Consider the following 10264-nt stretch of genomic DNA (forward strand, 5'->3'; position numbering starts at 1 on the left):
GTCATGATGCATTATTTTTTTGATGTGGTTCTGGATTCTGTTGGCTAGGATTTTATTGAGAATGTGTGCATCTATGTTCATGAGGGATATTGGTCTGTAATTTTCTTTCTTAGTGATATCTTTCCCTGGTTTTGCTATGAGGGTTATGTTTGCTTCGAAAAAAGTATTAGGGAGTTTTCCATCCTCTTCTATATTCTGGAATAATTTGAGTAGAGTTGGTGAGAGCTCTTCCCTGAATGTTTGGTAGAACTCACTAGTGAAGCCATCTGGTCCTGGTCATCTTTTGTTTTGTTTTGATGTTTTGATCAATTTTGTCTTTTGCTATTGGTCTGTTCAAGTTTTATATTTAACTCTGTGTAAGTTTTGGTAGGTCGTGTTATTCTAAGTTATTCTAAGTTTTCGAATTTGTTGGAGTACAACTCTTCATAGTATTCTGTTATTATCCTTTTGATTTTGTTTGGTTCTGTTGTGACATCACCTGTGTAGTTTCTAATGTGAGTTATTTGTGTCTTCTCCCTCTTTTCTTTTGTTGTGTTTGCCAATGGTTTTTCAATTTTATTAATTCTTTCAAAGAACCAGCCTTTTGTCCTGTTGATTCTTTCTATAGTTTTTCTGTTTTCCATCTCATTTATTTTTGCTCTTGTCTTTATTATTTCTTTTCTTTTGGTGACTGTAGGTTCCCTCTGTTGTTCAGTTTCTAATTGTTGGAGATGCTGTGTTAATGCGTTAATTTTGGTTCTTTCTTCTTTTTCAATGTATTATTGTAATAAATTGTCCTCAGCACTGCTTTCTGTGTGTCCCAAAGGTATGTTGTGTTTTCATTCTCGTTTGTTTCTAGGAACTTTATGAATTCACGTTTAATTTCTTCTTTTGCCCAGTCACTTTTAAGCAGGGTGTTGAACAGTTTCCATCTATTTGACTTTATTTCCTTAGTCTTCTTATAGTTGATTTCTAGCTTTATAGCATTGTGGTCTGAAAAGATGCTCTGTAGTATTTTGATGTTTGTAAATTTACAGAGGCTTGCTTTGTGATCTAACACATGGTGTATTCTGGAGAATGTTCCATGTGCACTGTAGAAGAAAGTATATTGTGCTGTTGTTGGGTTGAATGCTCTGTACACGTCTATGAGGTCAAGTTGGTTGATTGTGCTGTTTTGTTCCTCTGTAACTTTGTCAAGTTTCTTTATGGTTGTTCTGTCCTGTTCTGAAAGTGGTGTATTAAAATCCCCCATTATAATTGTAGATGCATCTATTTCTTTCTTCATTTCTAGTAGGATTTGTTTCATATATCTTGGTGCTTTTTAATTGGGAGCGTCGATATTTATTATGGTTATGTCGTCTTGCTCAATTGACATTTTGATCATGAGATAGTATCCTTCTTTATTTCTTATGCTGGTTTTTGTCTTAAGTTTATACTTTATCAGAGATTAGAATTGCAACTCCTGCTTGTTTAGTGTTGCAGTTAGCTTGGTATATATATATTTTCATACTCTTTTAGTCTGTTTTTGTCTTTGTGTGTAAGGTGTGTCTCTTGCAGGCAGCATATTGAAAGGTCTTATTTTCTTATCCATTTTTCAACTCTTTGTTCACTGCTGCATTCAATCCATTGACATTCAATGTCATTATCAATAGGTATGAATTAATTGCTGCCATTATATTAATTTTTTGATAGTGCTGCTCTTTCCTTTGTACTGCATGCCTTCTTATGCTGAGTTTGTATTTTTGTTGTGCTAGTTCTTGTCAACTTCTTAGTTTTCATGTTTGCTTGTTCTGTTTGGAAGTTCATTGTCATGGTAAGTTGTAGAGTATTAACTTTCTTTGGGGTTACCTTATAGTCTACTAATTTTTATCTCCATTTAAGAGAATCTATTGTATCCTGTAATCTACCTGCCATCGTCACCACCTGGATCTCAGTTCCTACATTTACCCTTTCTTTGACATTGATATTATTTTGATCTTTGGTTGACCTCCCAGCTCTTTTGAATTCGTTGTTGTAGTTTTGTTTTATTCTGAACTCTGTTATCTGTTGACTGAGCTCCAGGTGGTGTTGCCATGCCTGTCAATCTCTGATTGTTGTCTGTTCTTGTTGGTTTTCAGTTCAAAGAACTCCCTTTAGGATGTTTTGAAGTGCTGGATTGGTTTTGACAAAATCTGTTAGATTCTGTTTATCCTGGAATGTTTTGATTGCACCACCTTATTTAATTGATAGTTTTTCTGGATAGATGATTCTTAGTTGGCAGTTTCTTTCCTTTAGGGTTTTTTTTTATATGTGTCCCCATTACCTTCTTCCCTGCATGGTTTGTTCTGAATAGTCAGAGCTTAATCTATTTGCTTGCCTTTGTAAGTGACACTTCTCTTCTCCCTGGCCGCTTCTAATAATCTCTCCTTGTCTTTAATTTGGAGAGCTTGATTATTATGTGACTTGGTGAATTTCTTTTGGAGTCTATCCTTCCTGAGATACATTCAGCTTCTAGAATGTTTATCTTCTCATCTTTCAAAATGTTAGGACAATTTTCTTTCTGAAGTTCTTCAACTATCTCCTCTGTGGACTTTTCTGATTCTTCCTGTTCCGGAATGCCAATAATTCTAAAGTTGTTCCCCTTCATGTTACCCAGGAGGAATCTTAGCCTCGCTTCAGATTTTTTAAACCTTTTTTCTGCTTGCTCTTCTATCTTAGCAGTATTGAGAGATTTGACTTCCAGCTCACTAGTTTTGGCTTCAATCTCTTCTGGCTCCTTTCCTCTTTCAATGTATTGTCATTTTTGATATTTTATTATTAATCATCTGGGCATCTTTTTGAAGGTTTTGAAGTGTTTCCAATGTTGTATCAATCTTATTTGATTGCTCTTGTAGTACTTTCCTGATTTCTTCCATATTTTCCTCCACCCCTTTTCAGAGCATTTGAATTTGTTTCCAAATCATTCTTCTGAATTCCTTCTCAGGCAAATCCAAAACTGCTCTTCCTCTTCTGGAGAGCCTTTGTTTGTCTCCAGCTCATTGTCTCAGTTAGTGTTTTCTGGTTTTGGACATGTTTGGAGATCTTTTGTTGTGTTTTATATGTCATTTCCAATAGTCATGTTGGTTTTTTAGTGCTTAAATGGATGTTTGCTGTTGTGTTATTAAGCTTACTGGGTGCCTTCTGGTGGATATGATCAGGAGATAGTCTTCCCTTTTTGCATGTAATGCTTAGAAGCTGTTATTGGCTCTTGTTTCAATGGTGGAATATTATGGAGTATGCTTGTAGTTTGGCTTTATGGCCATGATTGCTGTCTTTTCTTGGGTAACATAGGAAGAAAAAGCTCCCACCTCCAGGAAAAATGTGTGATCAAAAGGACCAAAAGCAGAAGCAATATAAAAGCAGAGACAAAAACTACCACTTTGAAACAAAAATAAAACTGAGGCCTACTGTCCAGTTGCCTTGCTACACAGGCAGTGTATGTGCACTATAGAAGCCTCCAGCAGTGAGTGGGGTGTCTGCTCACTCAGGCCCCTCCTCTACTCACCATCATAGAAGTGCAAATATAGATATTGAGAAAAGATTGTCTATTATTTTTGCCTCTGAAGGTCAGTTAGGTGTCTGCGTGTGCACAGCATAATTCTCGAGATAGTTGCGTCTTTTTATGTTTGGGTTTTACAGATTGTTCATATGGTTTGTCTGTCAGGCTTGACGGGACTGCTTTTTTCTTGCTAGATAGGCAGAGGAAATGGTCTGGTACAAGGTAATTTTAGGGCTGTGACCCGAGGCTGATGTCCTAAGCAGCCACCAAACTCTCTCTCTGTGCCGTGGGAAAACTGTAGGGTCAGCGCTGGACTTTATTTTGCTGGGTGCGCACCCACCCACCTGAAAGCGTCCATGCTGGGCAAAGAAGTTGTGACAGAGAAGAGAAGGAAAAAATATGTAGAAACCCCTGCACCTCCTTTTGCAAATGTCACTGCACTGCTTTTAGTGCCAGTTCCCTGTGCTGGTTTGGCTGTTGCCCCACTCTCTGAACTCCACCCGGGTAGGGTGGCTGCACAGGTTATCCCGTCTTGAGTGATACCTAACTTGCAGTATTTTCCTATATATCATAATTTTCCCTCTTGTGCATGCGGGAACCTGATGCCCTGACCTTATGCTAGATCCAGAGCTCTGTTGTTGTTTCGTGAGCGCAGATTCTCTGAGTTTTAATCCCTCCCCCATGGAGCCTTTTCTACCTGGCTGTCTCTGGTGCTGCCTAAGCTAGAACTCAAGTGTTGGTTTTTGAAAATGCCTTCTGTGCAGTTTGGATTTCTTCTTTCATTACCATTGGTACTTGATTATATATTACTTTTTGAAATGGCTGAGCATCAACTATTTTTTTTTTTTTAATATGGTGACTCTGTATTCCTTCCAGCTTCTTTTGATGCTTCCCTCATTATTCAGTATTTCCCACATAGAATCCTTCAATATTGGAAGCCAAGGCTTATATTTTTTCTTCAGTCTTTCAGTTTGAGAACTGATGAACATGTTCTTCCCCTTTGGTTTTCTAACTCCAGGTCTTTGTACATTGCTTTATAATACTTACCTTATCTTGTAAAGTTGTCCTTTGAAATTTTCTGTTCAGCTCTTTTACTACCACTTTTAATATCATTTCTTCCTTTTGCTTTTGCTTCACTTTATATTCAATAACCATTTGCTTTCTTCCCGTATGATGTTGTTTATGTCATCTCACGACTCTTCTGGTCTACTGCTATTAATGTCTAACACAGCAAATGTTTTTTTGAGATTGTCTTTAACTTCAGGGTAGGCTATATTCAAGGTCATATTTTGATTCTTGTGGGCTTGTTTTAAGCTTCTCTAGCTTCAGCCTGAGCTTTCATAGGAGTAATTGATAATTTGTTTGACAGTCTGCCCCTGGCCTTGTTTTGATTGATGATATTGCATTTTCCACTGTCTCCTACAGATGTAGTCTTGGACTCCTGTGTATTCCATCTGATGAAGTCCAGATATATGGTAACCATTTATATTGTAGAAAAATTGTATTTGCAATGAATGTTATTGGTCTTGCAAAATTATTTCATGTGATCTTAAGCATCTTTACAATGAATAAGTTATTGGTCATGAAACATTCTATATGTAATCATCATCATCATTTCTATCACCAAGGCCAGAATGTATCCTTCCTCTTTGTTTCCAACTTTCATATTCCAGTCACCAGTGATTATCAATGCATCTTTATTTCATGTTTGATCAATTTCTGACTTAAGAAATTGGTTGTTGTTGCTAAGTGCCACAGAGTTAGTTCCAACTTATAGCAACCCTGTATAGAGTTTCTGAGGCTTTAAATATTTGCAGGATCAGTAAACCTCATCTTTCTCCTATGGTGTCCTTTTGGGCTCAAAATGCTAAACCCATGAATTGCATTCCAGTGCTCATTCTATGAAGCTTCTGTGCTCCTGAAAAAAATTGATACAATTCTTCAATTTCATCATCACTGACTTTAGTGGGTGGTCAGTCAATTTGAATAAAAGTTATAACAACTGGTCTTTCTTGCTTTGTTACGTGCCATTGAGTTGGGTTCTACTCATAGAGATCCTGCATAGGGTTTCCGAGGGGCAACTGGTGAGCTTGAACCACTGACCTTGTGGTTCAAATGAACCTTGCAGTTCAGCACATTAACTCATAGTACCACACCAGAATTCCTTGTAGGAATAGGAAATTTATCTCATCACTGAAAACACTGTACTTCAAGACAGATCTTGAAACACTCTTTTTGATCATGAAAGCAATGCCATTCCTCTGCAATTTGTTGTACTTGAGCATAATAAATCATTTGACTATTTGATTCAAAATGGTCAATACCAGTCAATTTCAGCTCACTAATGCTTAGGATATATTTTAACGATCCATTTAATTTTTGACAACTTCTAATTTTCCTAGATTCATACTTCATAAATTCCATGTTCTGATTATGAATGGATATTTACAGCTGCCTCTGTTCATTTTGATTTGTGCCCCACCAACAAATGAAGGTTCTAAAAGCTTTGCTCCATTCTTGTCATTATGATTAAAGCTACTTTGAGAAGGCAGCTCTTCTTAAGTTATATTTTGAGTGCCTTCTAGCACAATATCTGACAGTGCTCTCCAGATATTTATAGTAGCTTTATCTTTTGGTACTATTTCTGACAGTGTTCCACTAATATTCATAAGGTTTTCAGTGGCTAAGAATTCAGAAATTGTCTGTGTCTTATTTTTCCTAGTATGTCTTAGTCTGGAAACTGTGCATAAACTTGCTTACCATGAGTCATCCTGCTGGTATCTGATATACCCCTGGCATAACTGCCAGCATTACAGTCACATGCAAGCCACCACAGTATAAGACTCTGACCTATGAGTAGTGGAATGATGTCATAGACAAACACAGACCCTCCACCCTACTAAACATGATGTTCTACTCCAGTAATTTGTCCTTCCTGCTGAGGCAGCCAAATAAGTGAGTCCAAGTCTTAGCAATATTCTGATGTAATCCATAAGGTTTTTACTGGATGATTTCTGAAACTAGATCATGAAGCCTTTATTGTTATTAGGCGCCAGTGAGTCAGTTTCAACTCATAGAAACACTGTGCACAATAGAACAAATCACTACCTGATCTTGTTCCTTCCTTACATTTTCTATAGTGTTTGAACCAATGTTGCTGTGACTGTGTCAGTCCATCTCATTGAAGGTCTTCCTCTTTTTCATTGACTTTCCTCTTTGCTAAGCATGATATCTTTCTACAGGGACTGGACCTTCCTGAAAACATGTACAAAGTATGAGAGAAAAGTCTAGCAAATTCTAACATCTATGGGACTTTATGACTGTTATTTCTTTCAAGACAGATGTGCTTGTTCTTCTTGCAGTTTATGGTACTTTTAATATTCTTCACCAATACCATAATTCAAATGCTCAGATTCTTCTACAGTCTTCCCTATTCATTGCCCATCTTTCATCTGCATGTGAAGCAATTGAAAATACTATGGTTTGGGGCAGTAATATCTTAGTCCTCACAGTGATATCTTTGCTCTTTAATACTTAAAGAGGTCTTTTGCAAAAGATTTGCCTACAGCAATAAATCATTTTATTTCTTGACTGCTGCTTCCATGAGCATTGATCGTAGATCCAAGCAAAGATAAGTGTTTGATGACTTCAATCTTTTCTCCACTTATTGTGATGTTACTTATTGGTCCAGTTGTGAGAATTTTTGTTTGCTTTACATTGAGGAGCAATCCATACTGAAGGCTCTCCTTCACTTCTTCACTTGCAGCAAGCAAGATAGCATTATATGCATATTTGTGAATAGCTGATGAATCTTTCTCTAATCCTAACACAACATTGTTCTTTATAAAATCCAGTTTCTCAGATTTTTTTACTCAGTATACAGATTGAATTAGTTTTATGAAAAAATCCAACCCAGTCACATACTTTTTCCAGATTTTGAACAACTCAGTATTCCCTTGTTCAGTCCTAATGCATACCTTTTTGTTTACATACAGGCTTCTCAAGTACATAATTAGGTATCCTGAAATTCTCATTGTTTGTAATGTTAGCCATAATTTTTTTTTGTGTGTATAATTCACACACTGGAATGCCTTTGCCTATTCAATAAAGCACAAGTAATCATCTTTCTGGTACTCTCTGCTTTCAGCCACGATCCATCTAACATCAACAATGATATACTTAGTGCAATGTCCTTTTCTGAATTCAGTTGAATTTCTGGAAGCTCCCTGTCCATGGACTGCTGCAACAGTTTTTGCAATATCTTCAGGAAAAATTTACTTGCATATGATATTCATGATCTTGTTAGATGATTTTTACATTCTGTTGGGTCATTTTTCTTTAGAATGTGCACAAATATGAATCACTTCCAATTGGTTGACTAAATAACTGTCTTCTAAATTTCTGGAATAGAATAATGAGAGCCTCTGGCACAGCATTAGTTTGTTGAAACATCTCAATTTGTATTCCAACAGTGGATTCCATCAATTCCTGAAGTCTTGTTTTTTGCCAGTGTCTTTAGTGCTACTTAGACTTCTTTCTTTAGTACCATCAGTTCTTGATTATAAGTTACCATTTACAGTGGTTGAACATCGGCCAATTCTTTTTGATACAGTAAATGTTTACTATCTTCATCTTCTTTCAATGTTTCCTGTGCCATTCAATATTTTGTTCATAGTAGCGGTAGGAGTTAAGTGTCTTTGAGTGGGTTCCATCTCATAGTGACCCTCCATAGGAGTTCTGAAGGTCCACTGATGGGTTTGAACTGTCAATCTTATAGTTAACTGCTCACTGTTTATTCAATGGTGCTACAACAGAATCTTTCAATATGGCAACTGAAGGGTTGAAATTTTTCTTCAGTTCTTATGTTTGAGAAAACCTGATTGTTTTCTTCACTTTTGGTTTTCTAACTCCAGGTATTTGCCCATTTCATTATTATATTTTACTTTGTTTCCTTAGCTGTGTTTTATAATTTTCTGTTTAGCTCTTGTACCTCATCATTTCTTCCAGGCTCTTTAGCTATTCTGAATTCAAGTCAAGCTTCAGAGTCTGTTCTGGCAACCATTTTGGTCTGTGTATGATGTTTTTGATGTCATTCTAGAACTCCTCTAGTCTTTGTTCATTGGTGTACAATGCATCAAATCTGTTCTTGAGATAGTCTCTAACAGCATGTGGGATGGATATTTGGGCAGTCACATTTTGGCTTTCATAGGCTTTTTAAATTTTATTCAGCTTCAGCCTGAATTTGTATATCAGCAATTGTTGATCTGTTCCACGTTCAGTCCCTGTCTTTTCTTCTCAATCCATTTTAATTTGCAAGTTCTTCTGAAAATTTTGCACTATAGGTGACCCTGATAATATTTGAAGTACCTAATGACATAGCTTCCAGCATCAAAGCAAAATGCAAGCTACTCACAATACATCAAACTGCCAGACAGATGGTGGGCAATTATTATAGTCATGACAAAAATTAGCAAATGTAACATAGAGCTGTGTAGTAAATGCATGATTAAAATCACCAATATTAATTTATTGTTGTTGCTAAGGGCCGGTGAGTTAGTTCTGGCTCATGTCGACCCTGATTAGGGTTTCCAAGGAACAGTTGATGGGTGAGTTTGGACAGCTGATCTCGTGGTTAAAATGACCTTGCAGTCCAGTGCTTATCGTACAGTACCGTACAGTGCCACACCAGGACTCCTAAGTGACTAAGCGTAAAATCCTCAATTTTCTCACTTACAGAATTAAAGAGCTCTTTCTACTCACCAGCCACTCCGTGAAATCCCTATACAGGGTTGCTGATGTAAAGTTCCAAAAATATTGTTCTTGTTGTCATTATGTGCCATGAACTTATAGCTACCCTGAAATATTAAGTAGAACTAATGAGTTGAATCTCAAATATTACATGTATTTGCAAAATTAATGTGATAGAGACTTCTAGAAATAATTATTGTTGTTGTTAAGTGCCATCAAATAGGTTCCGACTCATACTGACCCTGCATAGGAATTCTGAGGAGCAGCTGGTCAGTTTGAATCACCAACCTTGTAGTTCAAACTGACCTTGTGATCCATCGCATTATCCTGAAGCGTCACACCAGGACTCCGTAATCAGTAATGTTGTTGTTGTGAAGTGCTTTCGAGTCGGTTCCGACTCACAGCAACCCTGTATAGGGTTTCTGAGGAGCTACCAGAGGGAGAGCTTGAACCACATACCTTGCGGTTCAAAGCGACTTTGCAGTCCAGGGCATTAACTCAAAGAGCCAACCCTGGACTCCATTTGACAAAATTGTTGTTGTTAAGTGCCATCGAGTCAATTTCGACCCGTAGGGCCACGGTTTAGGGTTTCCACCGACCTTGCAGTTCAAGCGGACCTTACTGAAATATTTATAAATATGTAGATGAGGCTGCATTTTTTGTGTGAGGAGAAAGTTTATTTAGCTAACTACTCTGAGATCATTTAGCTATAGATCACACGAAGCTGAAATCTGAATAGAATTGCTTTAATTCTGAAGTTACTGCTGTTTGTGTGTGTGCATATCTGTATGTATATATATATAAAACATGAGACTTTCTGCTCCCGTAAAGATTTTCAATCTTAGAGACGCCAAACAAGTTCTCTATGAGTAGTTACTGACTCGAAGGCACACAGCAGCACCCTATGTATGTATATAAACACACCACCTGCAGGTACTTCAATGTGAGGTATGTACATATAATGTTTTGTATATGTAGTGTATATACATTCATTTAAGAAATTATACATTAATTTATATA

At 37.0% G+C, this 10264-nt stretch overlaps 1 pseudogene; it reads right to left on the reverse strand.

Annotated features, from left to right (window-relative positions):
- The window catches only part of LOC102811047, a 65239-nt pseudogene extending 60588 nt beyond the window's left edge, over positions 1-4651 (reverse strand).
- Positions 4652-10264: the final 5613 nt, after the last annotated feature.

The sequence above is a fragment of the Chrysochloris asiatica genome, unplaced genomic scaffold, assembly GCF_000296735.1.
Source record: "Chrysochloris asiatica unplaced genomic scaffold, ChrAsi1.0 scaffold00170, whole genome shotgun sequence".
NCBI classification, from domain to species: Eukaryota; Metazoa; Chordata; class Mammalia; order Afrosoricida; family Chrysochloridae; genus Chrysochloris; species Chrysochloris asiatica.